Source organism: Chiloscyllium plagiosum, chromosome 10 (assembly GCF_004010195.1).
Source record: "Chiloscyllium plagiosum isolate BGI_BamShark_2017 chromosome 10, ASM401019v2, whole genome shotgun sequence".
Classification (NCBI taxonomy): Eukaryota; Metazoa; Chordata; class Chondrichthyes; order Orectolobiformes; family Hemiscylliidae; genus Chiloscyllium; species Chiloscyllium plagiosum.
This window is the reverse complement of record NC_057719.1, coordinates 72,452,848-72,470,268: the sequence shown is the minus strand read 5'-3', so window position 1 is coordinate 72,470,268 and position 17,421 is coordinate 72,452,848. Positions and strand designations below refer to the sequence as shown.

The window sequence follows — 17,421 nt, the reverse complement described above, 5'->3', positions numbered from 1 at the left end:
CCCCTCCTCCACTCACCTATTGTACTCTATGCTACTTTCTCCCCACCCTCCTCTCACTTATCTCTCCATGCTTCAGGCTCTCTGCCTGTATTCCTGATGAAGGGCTTTTGCCCGAAACGTCGATTTTACTGCTCCTCTGATGCTGCCTGAACTGCTGTGCTCTTCCAGCACCACTAATCCAAATTCCTTTTTCATGTCTTATCTCCACCCATATGGATTCTCAATCTACTGGTCCAACATGATTCCTTGCTATCATACTAATTCCATCCAGCACTAACAATGCTATCCCATCACTCTTTCATCTCTGCATGTCCTTTTGAAAAGTCACATATCCCTGAATATTTAGTTCCCAGCTTTGACCTCCTTATGACCATGTCTTTGTAACAGCAATAAGGTCATACCTATTAACCTGTAATTGTATAGTTAATGGTGGGTGAGTCCAAAAGTAAAGGGCATGGGTTTAAAGTGAGAAGGGTAAGATTTAAAAGGGGGGCAACATTTTAATGCTGAGGGTGGTACGTGAATGGTTAATTGGTTTACTTTGTTTCAAATACTATGTGCATTCAAGAGCCATTAATTTTGCCTTTTTATCATTTTCCTCTGCTACATCCTATTTATCACTTTATGTTGGAAACTCTGTTATCCAAATAGTTGCTCTGTAATGCTGCCATATCTTCATGTTTTGTAAATCTATATTTCCCTCTCCCACATCCTCCCCCCTCTAATTATTTTAAAGCCCACTCTACAGCTCTGGTTATTCCATTCACTAGGCCATTGGTCCCAGCACAGTTCAAGTGAAGCCTACACCTCTAGAGCAGTTCCCTTCTCTCCCAGTACCAGTACCAGTGCTCAACAAACTAAACACCATTCTCAGAGGCTTATTGTGTATTGACAATTAGTTCCTAAAATGGTTAACTGACAACCCAAGATCAGCTCCTCCCATCAGAATATGAGACTATTTGTACAAGGACTTAACTAGTGCATTGTACTACTTGCTCTAGTGCTAAGTCAATGTTGCTAACAGTAATGTGAACTAATTCTTCAGATGCACCTGATCTCTCATAAGAGAAATTATATATTAATCATAGTGGATTTTTGGGAAAATTCAGCTGGTTTCTCTTTAGGAAAGGAAACTGCCATCCTCACCTGGTCTGACCTACGTGTGACTCCAGACCCACAACATTGTGGGCAGTTAAGGATAGGTAATAAACATTGCCTGGAGCGTTGGAGGCTGAGGGGTGAACTTAGAGGTTTACAAAATCATGAGGGGCATGGATAGGATGAATCGACAAACTCTTTTCTCCGGGGTGGGAGAGTATAAAATTAGCAGGCATAAGTTTAAAGTGAGAGGGCAAAGATTTAAAAGGGGAGCAACATTTTCATGCATGTATGTTTGGAATGAGCTGCGAGAGGAGGTGGTAGAGGCTGGTACAATTACAGCATTTAAAAGGCACCTGGCTGGGTATATGATTAGGAAGGGTTGAGAGGGATGTGGGCCAAATGCTGGAAAATGGGACTAGATTAATTTAGGATATCTGGTCAGCATGGAGGGGTTTGAGCTAAGGATGTGTTTCTGTACTTTACATCTCTATGACTCTGTAATAAGGCCAAGCCTCTCTTTTGTTGAAAACTAATAACAACAAGAAGAACTGGTGGCAGTGACTCTGCACAATGTTTCTCAATCACACCAGTATAATATGCAGGCACATACCCAACAATATATTGTACTGGATATGCCTAATAGTATGATAATACCGTTGTTGCTTCACAACTTTAATCAAATGGTTTCTGTCCTTGCCCACTCTAGGACATCTGCCCTATTTGACACCACAAAGTACTCCTTAATCAGTACTGCCACCCAGGACTTGAGAACAGCAATCACTGGCCCCAGTGCTGATCCTGGCCCCAGTAGTCCTGCCTCCTGATCCAAGCACTGCAGCCCTACTCTCTGACCTAACCACAGTAACCGTGCATACCCCACCCACCCCGCCCATTTCAAACACAACAGAAGCTCTGTTCCTAACCCAAGCGCTGCAGCACTGTACGCAACCCAAGCACACAGGAGCTTCCTTTGAGCCCTGGACACAGGTTATTGTAGCCTGATGTGTTTCTCTGTCCCTCATCATGCTGCCACCGCATTTCCCTTTTCTCTTTCTCTAACTTTTCTAAATACTTTATATCCTTGTACATTACACAGCCAGTTCTTAACATTTTTTTTGCAGGGACTTTTTTTTTGGTGTGGCAAGTCCTGATGGCTTTAGTTTTCAATTAAGGCAATTAAAGGGCTCAACTCACGCTACATGTCCAGGTGGGTACAGTTTCCAACCCTCTCGTCCGCAGCATGCCGAGAAGGATAAGTGGAAGAGTATGAGCTGCTTGAGGAGCAAGGAGGAGGTAATGGATTCTCAATAGGTTCCATCATGTGAAGGCCATTGAGAAGGTGTTCAGCAATGTGCCATAATTGTTCCAGGAATGAGGGCATTTAGATGCAAGGCTAATTTGGAGAAGCTGGGGCTCTTTAGCTTGATGCAAACAAAGTTAAGGAAAGGTCTGAGAGAGGTGTACAAGACTGTGATGGGGTTAGATAGGCTAGACAAAAATAAAGCTGTTCCCATTAATTGCTAGTACAAGGATTAGAGGACATAGATCTAAGATTTTGGGAAAAGCTAGAGGGAAAGGTGTGGACAATCTTTTCATGCATTGAGTGGGAATAACCTGGAAATAATGCCTGTTCAGGAAGCAGAGATGATTAATGAGCTCAGAAGGATGTTCAATAGACACTTGATGAAAATAGATTATGCCATAGAAAAGGAGAAGAGGACTGACTGGATTGTTCTACAGAGAAGCATTATGGACACAATGGTTTCCTTTAGAACTGTACTGACTCTTCAGCTCTATTTCAGTCTACAGGTGCTACATTTCAGTTTTGATGGTGAGGAGCTCATTGAAATTACAGACAGACCTACAGCCCCAGAGCAGACTGATGATGTAAAGGTGACATTGGCCATAAACTCCTTTATAACAGGACCCTTCCAGACTGGCAAGTTGGAATTGGATAGAGAAAGGGGTAGGACAATTCAATACTGCAGTGTAATGATGTGAGTAATAGTCATGCACGCATGATGGAGTGGATAGAGCGCACCAACATAAGAAAACACCAGGAAACAAAGTTTTGTGGGGAAGAATAGTAAAAATGCTAGATGAAAAGCTCTTTATACGAATGTGCACAGCATTCACAAGATGAATGCATTGATAACACAAATAGAAACAACTGAATTTGTTGATAAAAATAAAAAGAATGAGAGCGCTTAGACTGAAAGTGACGTGCAAACAAAGGAAGGGTGATGAGAAAAGCTCTTCACACAGCAAGTTGTGCCTGGAAAGGTGGTGGAAGAACGTTCAATTGACACCATTTGGGAGGGTATTAGATGATGATTTAGATAAAGGTAGTGTGCCGGGATATGAGGAAAAGGCAGGAAATTGATACTTGATAATAGAACCAATGCAGGCACAGAGGGACAAATTATCTCCCTCTGCACTGTAATAACCCTGTGATTCTAAATATATGATAACCTTTTCAGGCATATTTCCAAATAGACCAGTTCTAATACCTGCATGTCTGAGGGTGTTTGTCGTTTCAGTAAGACATGAAGAGAAAGAAAAGGGGTAGCTTATTTTATGAAAAATATGATCAATAAAGTACTGAGAAATGATTTTGGTCTGGAGGATTATGAAATAGAATTAGTTTGAACAGAGTCAAGAAATCTCAAAGAAGTCACTAGTGGATGGATTTGATAGGCCATCCTCCAATTTACATTGAGAAAGTAAGACTCTATGAGAAGAATGCATCTTTCATGGGTAACTTGAGAAAGTTAAGGATGATATTAAATTGAAAGAAAAGATGCATGTTGTTGCAAGGACTAGTAATAGCCCAGAAGATTGGGAAACCAGCAACGAATGACTAAAAGATAAAGAGAGATACTGGAACATGAGAAAAACTGGCAAAAAACAGACAAGATCATGTATAAAGACTTGTATATTTCCACTTCTAGAAGAAAAGGAGTAACAGCAATGAGTGCTGATTCTTTGCCAGAGTAGACGACATAAGAAAAGCATCCCAAGAATATCAGAAAAAGAGGGGTTAGGGGAGAAATGGATTTTAAATCTGAAAACAGTCGCAATCACTAAAAACAAAGTACCAGAATCACACAATCTAATAAAAGGGTGACAAGTGCTCTGGCCTCATGGTCTGCATCTTAGGGTTTGAATGGAAGTGACCACAGAGATACAGATGCTTGGGTATAATTTTTGAAATTTCCGTTGATTATGAAAAGGTCCCAGCAGATTGGAAAGTTGCAAATGCAACATCATTATTTATAGAAAAAGAGAGACAGAAAGTAAGAAACTCAAGGCCAGTTAGTCTAATATCTATTACTGGAAAAATTCTAGAATCCATTATTAAGGAGGTAGGAGCAAAACATTTATGAAATCATAATTGCAATCAGGCAAAATCATCACGATTTTGTGAAAGAGATGTCCTATTTAACAAACTCACCAAAGATCTGTCAGCAGATAAAAAGCGGCTTTTGCATGAAACGTAAATTTTCCTGCTCCTAGGATGCTGCCTGACCTGCTGAGCTTTTCCAGCACCACACTCTTGACTCTAATCTCCAGTATCTGCAGTCCTCACTTTTGCCCATATAAAAAGCATAGTAGATTAAAGAAACCCAGTAGATAATTCAACAAAGTGTCACGTAAAGTTCACAAGATAAGAGAACACGGTGTAAGGGTGATAAATAGCTTGGATAGAGGACTGGCTAATGGGATACAGAGAATCTGAATCAATTGTAAAATTGATGAATTGTAACTGGTGGAATGCTGTGGGAATTAGCATTGCGATCTCAACTGTTAACCATCTGTATTAATAATTTGATCGAAGAGACCAACTAAATTGTAACTAAATGTGCTGAAGAAAAAAGGGAAGAATAAATTGTGAGGAAATGCAAAGAGGTTAATTGAGTGAGCAAAAGTTTGATAGATGGAGTATAATGTGGGAAAATGTGAGGTTCTCCACTTTGGTAGGAAGATATAGAAAGCAGAATTTTATTTTTATGTAGAGAAACAGCAGAATTCTGTGGTTTAGTGGGATCTGGGTGTCATTATATTTGAATCACAACATGTTAGTATGTTGGTACATCAAGTGATTTGGAAGAGAGATGGTATGTTGGTCTTTATTGAAAGAGGTGAGTATAAAAGTAGGGAAATTCTGTTCAACATAACGTTCCAATGACCCTTCATCTGAAGCATCTAGACTACTGGAGCCGAAACATTAACTCTCATTTCTCTCCATAGATGATACAAGACTTGCTCCAACAATTTCTGTTTTGTTTCAGATTTCCAGCATCTGCAGGATAAGACATGTAGGATCGTGTGTGGGCTTGAGAGAGTACATAGGACAAGGATGTTTCCTTTCAGAAAGGAATCTAGAACTGTGGGAACACTTTAAAGATAAGAAGGCTCCCATGAAGGATGAGATGAGATGTAATTTCTTCTCTCAAGGAGATGTTAGTTTGGCATTCTCTCCTACTGACAGCATTGGAGACTGGATAATTGAATATGCTCAAAGTTAATTAAGACAGATTTTTGATTTATGTGAATGAAGACTTATGGGGCAGACTAAATTGAATGGCAGAATAGAATCCATGATAGAAATGGTCTTTTCCTGTTCCCATATCTTATAATATTATGACATTATAGAGCAGAGAATATGTCCAACTTCTCACACTGCACCACACACTGTTGTGCAGGAAAGCTGCATGTGAAGAGAAAGAATACATTTCTCCCTTTTGATCCAAAGTGTAACATGTATATAGATTCACTTGTACAGCAAGTTTCCCCATAGTATAGGGTGCAGAGCTGTACGCATGCTGGTTTACAGGTGTAAGGCATACAGTCAGCAGTTAAAACTGCACCCTTCCCATCCCCAGCTGTTTAGACACTGTTGCCTTCAGTTATGTACCACATTATCCTCTGCACTACGCAGTTGTCAATATGTTTGAAGCTGAGACATGTGGGTGTGAGGCTTGCAATTGTGCTAGATGTGTGATGCTGAGGTCTGGCTATAGAGTTTAAATCTGAACCATCGCTGATAGAAATTGTCGGTGGTGAATGTTAGGAGTGTGGTGTACTGAGCAGTATGTGAAGTTAGTACTTCATTCATTTGGATCTGGCATTTGAAGATGCATTTACTCACCCTGGGCACTAGTAAGAGACCATTAGACTTTTTGTGTCACTGCATCTTGGTCCTCAAGGCAATATTAGCATTGACTGCAAAGGCTAACTGCTCCCATTACTTTCATATATCTGTCTGGAAGATCTCTTGATTCCCTTTGAATAGGTGACCCTTCCTGCCCATATTTTATACCAAGGATTCTAGTGCTATGTTCAAGAACCTTGATGTACAAATAAACATCAATGTCCTTTTATCCCATTTTTTCAACAATTTGCCTATGTGGACACTCATTCCAAACCACTTCAGGAATCAGCTCAGTTAAAATTCACCTCTCCTTTAAATAGTACTGTCTGGTGTTAAATAACACAGGCGAACTTTATATGATGTTATACTCTCACAAATTTGCACTGCATGTTCAAGTACATCCTATAGTACATTTAACTATAGTTGGTTGCTTCCAACATGTTAATGAGCAGATAGCATGAGGTTTATATGCAATCTGCATCAGAAAGAATAAAAGTGAGCTAACTGTTTGAATTGGCACCTCATGGACTATAGTGGTTCCAAGAGGTGGCTCACCACCATCTTCCCAAGGCTAGTAAGGAATGGGCAACAAATGTTGGCCAAGGCAGCAATACGTAAGTCATATGAGAGAGTAAAAACAGTCTTCACCAATGGTTAGTCTGATGCAGTCATGAGTGAACAATGCATTGTGAAAGGTGCCATCTCTTGGATGAGACTTTAAACTTGAGATCCATGTGCTTGCTTGAGTGAATATATAAGGTCCCATAGCACCATTTTGAAGAACAGCAAGTGTAATATCCCTCATGGCTTGGCTAATATTTATCCAATAACCAAAATCACAAAAAGCGGATTATCTAGTAATGATCACACTGATGTTTGTGAGAGCATGCTAAGCACAAATTGTCCACATCATTTTGTACATCAACAAAATGATTAACTGCAAGGCTCTTTGAGACATCTGAATCAGAGTCGTAGAGTCCTATAGCACAGAGACAGGCCCTTTGGCCCAAACTTGTCCATGCTGACCAAAATGTCCAGCCACACCAATCTCATTTCCCTGCACTTGGCCCATATCCTCCTAATGACTTCCTATCCATGTATTGTCCAAATGCCTTTTAGATGCTGTTAATGTACTCACCTCAACCACTTCCATGGCAGTTCATTAAACATGCATATCACACACTGTGTAAAAAAAAAAATTACCCCTCAGCTTCCCTTTTATTCTTTCCCCTCCAACCTTAAACTGATGCCCTCTAATCCTCAATTCCCCAACCCTGGGAAAAAGACTGAGTGCATTCCCCTCTCCATGCCTCTCATAATCTTATAGACTTCTACAAGATTCCCCTTCAATCTCATATGCACGAAAGAAAAAAAGTCTAGCTTGTCCAACCTCTCCCTATAACTCAGACCCTTGAGTCCTGGTAACAGCCTTGTAAATTTCCTCTGCACTCTCTCCAGTTTAATAACATCCTTCCTATAGCAAGGTTACCAGAATTGAACACAATACTCCAATTGTGGCCTCACCAAGTCCTGTATACTTGCAACACAACTTCTCAACTTCTTTATTCAATGCCCTGACTGATGGAGGCCAGTGTGCCAATAGCCTTCTTCGCTGCCTAATCTACCTGTGACTCCACTTTCAGAGAACCATGCACCTGAACTCCCAGGTCCCTCTATTCCATTACATTCCTTAAGGCCCTACCATTCACCATGAAACTCCTACCTTGATTTGACTTCCCAAAATGCAAGACCTCACACTTATCTGAGGGTCATAATACATTAATGCAAATCTTTCTTTCTTTCTGTTTCTGAGCCTTAAAGCTGCAGAAAGATTTTAAGAATGGCAGATATTCACTGACATGATGCTTTTCAGGATGTCCAAGACAGTGACTGAATGCATTAATAAAACCAATTTGAGTTGCAGCGTGTAGGGGAAGAGAGGCCAGCAGACAACAGATCCATTCTCCGTTGGGATGCAACAAAATGATTGGAAGTGCTTTTCACCAATCTCTGTGGGAAAAGCAGGGACAATTCCCTTTCATCACCTTATAGTCAAAGATTGTTTATGGGACATGAACTAGCAAAGTCTTTCAGACTAATTTAATTTCTTCCACCTTGGAAATTCCACAGTTATCCCATTTTGGTACAAAAGTCTCTAAAACAATGGCAAAGGTTTTACTCTTTACATAATTAACTTTCTAACATCATTTCCTAAATATATCTATTGCCAGTTTGAATCCATCAGGCAACATTACAATTAACTATTAACATTCTAGGGATTACCATTGATGAGCTGCATTAGTTTTATAAATACTGTCAATATAAGATCCAATCAGAGTACAAATCCAATCGTGAGTAATCCACCTCCTGATTCACCAAAGCTTACTATCTACAAGACACAAGGAGGAGTATGATGGAATATTCTTCACTTGCCTGGATGAGTGTAAGCTTTAATAACACTCAAGAAGCTTGACATCATCCAGGCTAATGTAGCCTATTTAATTGGCTCGTCATCCACAGACATTCACTCCTTTTAATACCAATGCAGTGTGTACTAGATGTACCGCAAAAATTCACCAAAGCTCCCCAAATATCACCTTTCAAACCCATGACCACTTCCATCCTGAAGGACAAGGGCAGTTGATACATGGGAACATCATCACCTGCAAGTTCCTCTCCAAGGCACTCACTGTCCTGAAGAAGAAATATGTTGCTGTTCCTTCAGCATAACTGAGTCAAAGTCTTGGATTTCTCTCCCTGTCAGTATTGTAGGTGTACTGACAGCAAAGCTGAACCGATTCACCTCAGCAGTTCATGGATCTGAAGAGGTCTGTGATAACTTTGTTGAAAGCCACAATTTCTACACAAGGAATTCTGGAAGTAGTCGTCTTAAATTATGGGATACAATTTACCACTGTCTGTTCCTAATCCTTTGTGGCTTCCTTTGAATTTGACCATGTTACAAGCTCACCAAGCAGCAGAGAGAAATGTATAGCCTGTAAAATTCCTCCTGAGAAAGAATGATGATGCAAGGTTTTGAAGGTTTGTAGCTCAGGTTGAGGTTTAGGGTGTAGGTTTGCTCGCTGAGCTGTAGTTTTGATCTCCTGCTTCATTATTACCTGGTTAATTACCTGGTTTCATTACCTGGTTAAAAGACCAGTACATCCCTTGGACAAAATCAACGTCGTCTACAACATTCCATGCAAGGACTGCCACAAACACTACGTAGGACAAACAGGAAGAAAGTTAGCCACTAGGATACATGAACACCAGCTAGCCACAAAAAGACACAACCCTCTCTCCCTCATAGCCCTACACACAGAGGAAAAAAAGAACACCATTTCGACCTGGACAACACATCTATCCTGGAACAGGCTAAGCAAAGACATGCCAGAGAATTCCTAGAGGCCTGGCACTCCAACCACAATGCCATAAACAAACACACAGATCTAGATACCATCTATCAACCTCTCAGAAAATGAACAGGAAATGACATCACCACAAACCCCAGTAACCCCATCCAGGACAAACATGTAAATAGAAAGCAGGAGACAACAGCTTCGCTTCACTTGGAGGTTGCCACTGATGATGTTACCTAGCCAGGTAATGAAACATCTGGATATCAAACCTACAGCTCAGCGAGCAAACCTACACCCTAAAGAATGATGATTTTCAAACAGCTCTACTCAACTATTGCTCTACACTCCTCTAGGGTGGCTTCACCCCATGTCAACTGCTGATTTTGTAAAGGCTATGAACCCAACTTCACTCCCTTTTCCAGGCACTAACATCTAATGTGATACTGCAAGACAATAAGCAGGTATGACAGAAGCAGAAACATTGCAGGGCAGATCAAGTAACACTGGGCCTACAACTTGCTCATACTGTAAGAAGGATCCCATGTAGGGGTTATAGGTTCAGCAACACTTTGGACTGAGATCAGACCTTGTCCACATATTAAACGATATCGTTCAAAGGCACAGGAATGTTTTGATTTCGTTAAATGACAAACCAATAGCTGGATAGTTTCTGTACTCTATATCTCAGGAGATGCTGTGGTAATTCAGCTGTTAATGAGTGCAAGGAGCGCTGAAAACCCTTAAGGCTGCAATTTGACATACACAGATCCTCTACAACCTCTGCTATCAAGGTTTATTTTAATTCACTCAGAGGATGTGGACGTCACTGAATGGCTGTCCATCTCTAGTTCCCCTTGAGAAGATAGAAGTAAGCTGCCTTCTTGAACTGCTGCAGTTCATTTGGTTTCGGTACACCTACAATTGCTGTTAGGAAATTGCTGTTAGGAAATAATCATCTTTATGCAGACAGGTGAGTATTCTATCACACTTGTGTCTTGAATCTGCTGAACATTGTGTAATCATCAGTGAACATCCCCACTTCAGATCCTAGTATTGAATGAAGGTAATTGATGAAGCAGCTGAAGATGGTTGGACTGACATTACCCTGAGGAACTCATGTAGAGATGTCCCGATGAATGTATGTATGAGTTGTAGAGAGATAGAATGCAGGAATAGCAGGGAATAAGGAAGGCAAATGGAAGTTTGGCATTTATTGCTAATGGAATAGAGTGTAAAAGTAGGAAAGTGTTGCTACAACTGGATAAGGTAGTAGTGAGATTGCACATGGAGTATTGCATATAGTTTTGGTGCCTTTACTTGAGGAAGGATGAACTTGCATTGGAGGCAATTCAGAGGAGGCTCATTAGATTGATTCCAGAGATGATGAATTTGTCTTATAAAGACAGATGGAGCAGCTTAGGCTATTTTCTTTGCAGTTTAAAGAGTGAGAGGAGATCTAATCAAGATATATAAAATATTAAAGTGATTGACAAAATAGATATAGACAGAATGGGACAATCTAGTACAATCTTTAGGACAAGGGGCAGTAGATTTAAAACAGAGATAAGAAGTAATTGCTTCTCTCATCAATGGAATCTATGGAATTCAGTAGCCCAGAGTGTGGTGGATGTTGGGACACTGAGTAAATTTAAAGAGGAGATAGACGTTTAATAATAAAAGGTTGAAAGGTTATGGAGAGCAGCAGGAAAGTAGAGTTAAGGCCAAGGTGAGATTAACCATGACCATACTGAATGGTGGAGAAGACCTGAGGGGCTGAATTGACTACTCCTGCTCCTAGCTCTTACATTTTTCTGTCTGGGAGTTGAGATAACCTCCAACAACAATGGCTATCCATCTTTGTACCTGCAGAGAGTTTCTCCCTGATTTCTAATTACTCCAGTTTTGCTAGGGTTCTTTGATGTTGTACTTGATCAATGTGACTTTAATGTCAAGGGCAGTTACTTTCACTTCCCCTCTGGAGTTCAGCTGTTTTGTCCATTTTTGAACCAAGGCTGTAATGAGTCAGGAGCTGAGTGACCTTGACAGATCCAAACTGAGAGTCAGTGAGCAGGGCATTGCTATACAAATGATAGTTGAGAACACTCTTGCAACACCTTCCATGTTGATTTAAAGTAGACTAATTTTCTGGGTTTGATTTGTAATGTTTTGTTTTTATGCAGGATGTACCCGAGCAATTTTGGTTATTTCTGGGTAGATGCCATTGATGCAATGGAGCTGCCAGGGTAGGGGCACAGCATGTTCTAGAGCGCAAGTCTACCTTGCTATTGTGGGAATATTGTCAAGGTTCACAATATCCAGTGTTTCCAGCTATTTCCTGAGATTGTGTGGTGGAACAAGCTGATTGAAGAATGGCATCAGTGATGTCGAGGACCTCCAAAGAAAGCCGTGTTTGATCGTCCACTCAACAGTCTGCCTGAAGATAGTTGTAAATGCTGTTGCACTGATATGCCGAGCTCTCATATTATTGTGGATGTGGTATTTGTGGAGACTCTGCCACCAGTAATTTTCCATTCATGACTGGATGTGACAGGACTGCAGAACTTAGATCTGATCCACTGGTTGTGGAATCGTTTAACTCTGTCACTTAGTGCTTCTGCTGTTTGACATTTAAACAGTCATGCATTGTAGTTTCAATAGGTTGACACATCAGATCAGGTATTCCTATTGCTGCTTCTGGCATACCCTCCTGCATTCTTCATTGAACCAGGGTTTGCCTCTTGGATTGATGGTAATGGTAGAATGGGGAATATTCTAGACCATGAAATTGAAGATTGTGTTGGGAGTATAATTCTGCTACTCAAGATGGCACACAGTGCCTTATCAAAGCCCAGTTTTGAGTCACTAAATCTGTTTGAAATGTATCCCATTTAGTATGCTGGTGGTGCCACACATGATGGATGGTATTAGAAATGTGAGGATGGGACTTTGTCTTTATTAAGGATGAGTAGTAGTCATTCAACTGATATTGTCAAGGACAGACTTATCTGCGGCAAATGTTTGCTGAGGATGAGGTCCAATCTCTTTTGGTTCTTTCATTTCCTACCTCAGATACAGTTGGTTGCTATAACAACCAACTTGGTCAGTATCAGTGCTGCTGAGCTACTGTTGATGGTGGACATTGAAGTTGCCAACCCTGAGTATATTCTGTGCCTTTACCAGTGCATGGAAGAATATTAATTCATAAGCTGAGTTGGGGTGAGAGTGAAGTACATGATAATCAACAGGAGATCCTTGCCCTTGTTTGACCAAGTGGCATGAGACTGGATGTTGTACAAAGTCAATGTTAAGGACTCCCGGGGCAACTTCCAACTGTACCCCTGCTGGGACATGTCTTATCCCAGGATGGTGATATATGGAAAGTACTGATTTTGAGTATGACTATGTCAAGCTGTTGGGCATTAAAGAGTCAGCACATTGCTGTAGGTCTGAAGTCATACGTAATTATGCAGAATAAAACAGAATTCCTTTACTAAAGGAACCAGATGGGTTTTTATGACAACAAACAATGCTTTTATAGTCATTATTAGACTTTCATTCCAATCTTTTTAAAAAAATCAAATTTCACAGTCTGATGGTGGTATTTGCAACCAAGTCCTGAGAGTATCTTTGGAATAGAGCCCGTGCAACATTATTATTTCACCTACACTTCTCATAACATGCAAAATGCCACACAGATATTCCGAATTAACTTCAAAATGGAGAAATGTATCTGATGAAATGGTGTAAATTAAGTTGGATCATAATGACTCTCACAATTTAGAAAATCCACTTCAGTACATCAAAATAATACACTATATCCTCCTTTAACTCTTTAATGCTAATCTTAATAAAAAGTTCACTGTACATGAGAAAATGTTGATTATTTTTTCATGGACACAATCACAGTAAACATTTCCTGACAAAAAAATAATTCCAGCACATTTACAATGGTAATGTGATTTACACCATAAGTTGCTTTGATAAGTTCAATATTTGTATGAAAGCAGAGAGCTAGAAACACTTTTTAGTGTTGGTTTGTAAAGGGTGGGATTGAACTGGACAATGTTCCTGAACTGCAAATTTTGGTTCATATTAAACAGCTAAATTAATTGCGTTCTGATTGCTATCAATGTTCCAAACGTTTGCTGAATGATCTGATCAGCCAAATTCTTTAAAGCTACATCTGAATATGTGGACACTTACCTCAAACTATACTGCACTAATATTAGTTAAAAGCAGCTATAGATCCTGGTAAAATCTATTTGAAAGGAGGAATATGATCTATTCATTTATTTGCTGTGAAAAACAAGGTAACATTACAGTTTCATTTCTCAGCTCAGTCTCAAACAGACAAACATATTGTCAGAGCCTTTCCACCAGCCTCATTCTGTGCTGTATGGTTCCATCACTGGAATTTTACATTTGCTCTACGAGGGAGCAGGGAGATTGGGAATGTATAAAAATGGTTGGATGACTTAGAATGTTGAGCCCATCACCTGATCCTTCATGTAATGTACGAGCTGTAGGGTAGGTGCCAGGCAACCAACTGAGGCCCTGAAGTGGTCAAATAATAGCCAGATAAGGAGCTTTTCTGACTGTCACTGGAGGAGAGTGACCAGTAAAACCTACTGGTTTAGATTGAGTCAATGGCAGTAACAACTGTGTGGCTCAATATGGCAGTTGGCAATTCAATCTTTTGCAGAATTCGTGAAGCATTTAGGTAGAGTCAGAGATCTTTGCAAGAAGATTTATTTCAAAAATTGCTGCAAAGCTCTAGTTTTCTTCAGAAATGGAAAATGCCAAACAGGAAGTTTCTTACCATCATTGATGGGTTATGGTAGTTCAAGTAAATTCAGGACCCTCTTATTCAACAATCAATACCATTTGCATCTGATTTTAATTCCATGTAATTTATGCCTGATTTCACTCTTTGGATGAGGGTAGCCTGCAGTCAACTGATAAAATGCAAACATCTGCAAGACAACACGAGCCTTATGCTTAATTATCCTACCTGAAGTGGAGCACTCTGCTTCCTTACAGTACTCTATTCAGTGGTGTGGCTGAGAACTGGCAAGTCTCCCCCGATGCAAGTGTTTAGTGTGAATGCTATTCAAGGACAGGCGCAAACATACTGCAAGATTTATTTAACTCTGAAATCAGGCAGGAATGAACTTGATCAAGTTAAACAGCTAGTTATCTTATTATATTCCTAAATTTGATAGTGCCTTCTAATAAGATTCTGCCGTACATGTCCAGTGTTTTCATATTTGTTGCATTCCTTTACAATATATTGCCAGAAATAATCATACAATATTGAACTTTTTTTTCTCTTTCCCCCATGTTTTTAGTTTTGTAAAGTGGCTCTGGAATTATTAAGATGTTGATAATCAAGTAGCCAATCTGTGTCACTATAATGTAAGAAAAGATTCTGTGCTGCAACTAAACTAATTTCTATTTAAAATGAAACATCTCAGTTTCCTTTGAATTCAGAAAACCTGGAATATGCCTATTTGCACAAAACTGCTTCAATGCCAAAAACAACCTATGCTTGTATCAACACTTCAGTGAATTAACTAGTTTAATGCAAGCAGTTTGTGGTTACCAGCAAAAAGTAATCAGCTGCAGACAGATATTACACAGAGAGACACATATTAGTGAGTCTTACATTTTTCCTTTATCTCCTTTGTCTTTTAAACATATCAATTGAAATTACTGGAATAGAATAATTATGAGGGAATCACATTACAGTTCACAATGAATAGCAGATTTAGTTTACAGAAAGACAATAGAGAGGTATAACCCTTCAAAACACAACTGTATAAATCTGTTGCAATGAAACTAATTCAAGATTCAACACAATTTGATACACAAAACAATCCACTGCCTCCTGTCTAGATGTTTAACCCCTGGAGCACATTCGCAGGACAAATTCTTCTAATGTTACTGACTGGATGTAATAGTAATAAGTAGCATTCATGACACAGTTAAATGGGCTGATAATTAACCCGGGAATCATTCCATCGCTTCCACACTATCCTCCAAAGAAAAACTGTGTGTTTGAAGATATGCTTGAAAAGAAGCACTGATGAATTATCCTTCAGGGAATGTGGGATGATTTCGCTCAAGCTTTGGAATGTTGGCTTATTTTCTCCTAACCAGTTCAATTGACAGCCCTCATGATGTAAACATAGAATCCCTACAGTGTGAAAACAGGCCCTTCGGCCCAGCAAGTCCACACCAATCCTCCTAAGAGTATCCCACCCAGAAGAGAAAATGAGGTCTGCAGATGCTGGAGATCAGAGATGGAAATGTGTTGCTGGAGAAGGGCAGCAGGTCAGGCAGCATCTAGGGAACAGGAGAATCGACGAAGAAGGGCTAATGCCCGAAACGTCGATTCTCCTATCCCACCCAGACCCATTCCCCTATTATTCGACATTTAATGCACCTAACCTACACATACATGAACACTATGGGCAATTTGGCATGGCAAATTCAGCTAACCTACACACCTTTGGATTGTGGGAGGAAACCGGAGCACCTGGAAGGGACCCACGCAGACACGGGGAGAATGTGCAAACTCCATGCAGACAGCCGCCTGAGGCTGGAATTGAACCCAGCACCCAGCACAGTGAGGCAGTATTGCTAACCACTAAGCCCCTATGCCACCCTAACTAGGCTATATTATGGCGTTTCGTTTCCTGATTACCTAAGATACTGTCTGGAGTCAGTGAAACACAAGTGGGACACTCCCAAACAGGATGATGCAAGGAAATGATAATAAGCATTCAAGTTGTTAGTACTAAAATTGTTACAAAATGATAGTTAAATTGGAATTTTTTTCTTACACTGCTCTATGGTTTGGGGAAATAATGTTCTCATCCTATACAAAAGATTTTGTCAGTTTTCAGCTTATGCATTGCCATACTGAAATAAAGAGACACCCTTTCACAAGGTTATTCAAAATACCGCAACATATTTGATGAATTTCGAACATTAACTCTATTTTGGCCTGTGATTGCCAAAAGAATAATGTGATGGACAGGGTGGGAGGAGGTGGATGCGGAATATGAGTGGCGACAAGTTATCTGGCAACCAATCCTATCCTGCAATAAATTGCATAAACAACTCCGGACCACATAACTATTCAAATTGAATTGCACAGTCTGCTTTGAAATATTCTTGTCCATATTTTCAGAACTTCCTGGCTCATGTTCGAAAGCAGTATGTCAGCAAGAATGTGAATGATGGATGTAAGATCATTAGATACAAGAGCACAAGTAGGCCATTCAACCCACTGAATCTGCTCAGCCATTTAATCAGATTATGGCTGATGGGATAATTCTCAACTCCACTTTCCTGCCTTTTCCCCATAACCCTTGACTCCCTTACTGATTAAAATGTTGTCAATCTCAGGCTTAGTCACTCAGCCTCAACAGCCCTCTGTGATAAAGAATTCTACAGGTTTGCAACCCTCTGTGTGAAAATTGGAAATAAAGCAATAAATTTGCTTTTAACTTTGGGATTACAGAAAGAGGGAAAGTGATATTATGAGTTTACCATTCTTGAATCATGTATCCCTGCTGGTTGTTCCGAAGGTTCAGCTGACAGTGGTCATTCCTTACAAGGGCAACAAACACCATTGTGCTTTGGAACGATATTGCTATTCAGGGGACCAAAAGTCTGGAATTCCCTTCCCAACAGCATTGTAAGTACATCCAAATCGCAAGGACTGGAGCCATGCATAAAATTAGCTCATCACCACCTTCTCATGAGTAATTGAAGAAAGGGCAATAAATGCTGGCCCTG

At 40.1% G+C, this 17,421-nt stretch overlaps 1 protein-coding gene across 2 annotated transcripts in view; it reads right to left on the bottom strand.

Annotated features, from left to right (window-relative positions):
* coch (coagulation factor C homolog, cochlin (Limulus polyphemus)) overlaps positions 1 to 17,421 on the bottom strand; it is a 63,336-nt gene that overhangs the window by 42,990 nt on the left and 2,925 nt on the right. The window lies entirely within an intron of this gene.